Raw genomic sequence first — 1,695 nt, 5'->3', positions numbered from 1 at the left:
CCAGCCTTCTGGTTAGCTGTCAAGCGTCTTAGCCACTATGCTACCAGAGCTCCCATATATATATAAAACTTAAGGTATGACACTAACTTATAAAATGGGTAAAAAGTGCTTTTTAAAAGTATACTTTTTAAAACATTATAAAACCAAAACCCACTACCGTCAAGTCGGATCTGACTCATAGCAACCCCTCCTTGGGTTTCGGAGGCAGTATCACTACGGAAGTAGATTGCCCAACCTTTCTTCCAAGGAGTGGCTGGTGGGCTTGAACTGCCAGCCTTCTGGTTAGCAGTCAAGTGCCTTAGGTACTATGCCCCCAGAGCTCCTATATATAAATTTTTTTAAAAAATAACCCCAAACTCACTGCCATCAAGTGGGTTCGACTCATCACAACCCTCATTGGGTTTCTGAGGTGGCATCTCTACGGAAGTAGGTTGCCCAGTCTTCCTTCTGTGGAGTGGCTGGTGGGTTTGAACCACTAGCCTTCTGGTTAGCAGTCAAATGCCTTAGGCACTAGGCCACCAGAGCTCCTATATATATTAACAAGTAATGCAAAAGGGTTGTAATGAAAAGTGACTCTCCTATCCCAAATCTTTGCTCCCTTTCCCCAGAGGAAGCCACTATTAAGTATCATTTCCTTCCAGAAGACTCCCATGCACATGTAAGCACACACATGCATATGTCTACAGGTATCCTTTCCTCATAAGTAGGAAATATTATGCACTTTGCTTTTTTTGCTTGACAATGTATTTTCATCCTTGTCCCTGGTGGTTCGAGCCCTTTCCTTTGAACAGCTACATAGGATTCCATTGTGGATAGATGTGCCATGCTTGTGTGTCTTCTTAGAGCTCCACACTACTTTGTTTACAGTACAGAGCTTTGAAAGGAAACTAGTGGATGACAATTGCAATTCTCTTTCTGCCTCATGTCCTGCTAATTTCTGACCTTTGTTGGGTAGCTTAGTGTCAAGCACATGTCAGCACTCAGAGCCAAGGAGGAGTGTCCCAGGCTCACTTGTGTGATTTTATGGCTATAGACCTGCCTGAGCCATATTTTTCAAAATAGACACTCTCAGAGTTACTGCCTTCTTATTTGATGACACATTTACAAGAAGTTCAAGTGCACTGAGGTTCTGTTCTAAAGTCTATACCACAGTGAGTTCATCTGGCACCAATACTGCATGAACTGGTGGTCTCCAGGTCATTGCACAAGGTGTATAACATACTTTATTAATAGGTGTGTTTCTGTTGTCTTTAAAATAATTAGAATGTACAGGGGTTCCTGTACCTATTTTTAAAACTGAAGCATCCCAAGAGAAACGTGAGGTTCTGAGAAACAGTTTGAAAAGCCATGGGGCAAATGGTCTTGCAGCTCTCACGTTCCCAGATGCCACCCTGAGAAGAAGAAGAGTGGGAGGAAGAGGATAGGAAGACAAGTCTCCCACTTGGCAAGTTGGCCTCTGTCAGACCCAGTCAGCAGTATGCGTCCATGGGCTCCCAGATAGGTTCTGAAGGATGGGGACTTTTTCCAGACACACAGCATTTGCAGACAGGGGCAGCTGAGCAGAGGGGTCAGCAGTAGTTTGAGTGGGTGTTGGGAGTGGCTGTGGATGAGGTAGGGCTTTCTTGAAGGGCTTGATCTGCCAGGTGAAGGATGTGGAAGTTTCATCCCGTCTATTCGTGGACAGCCATTAGTGTT

The sequence above is a fragment of the Orycteropus afer genome, unplaced genomic scaffold (genome assembly GCF_000298275.1).
Source record: "Orycteropus afer afer isolate SDZICR_OR568_19922 unplaced genomic scaffold, OryAfe1.0 scaffold00495, whole genome shotgun sequence".
Taxonomy (NCBI): Eukaryota; Metazoa; Chordata; class Mammalia; order Tubulidentata; family Orycteropodidae; genus Orycteropus; species Orycteropus afer.
Note: the sequence above shows the minus strand (reverse complement) of the source record.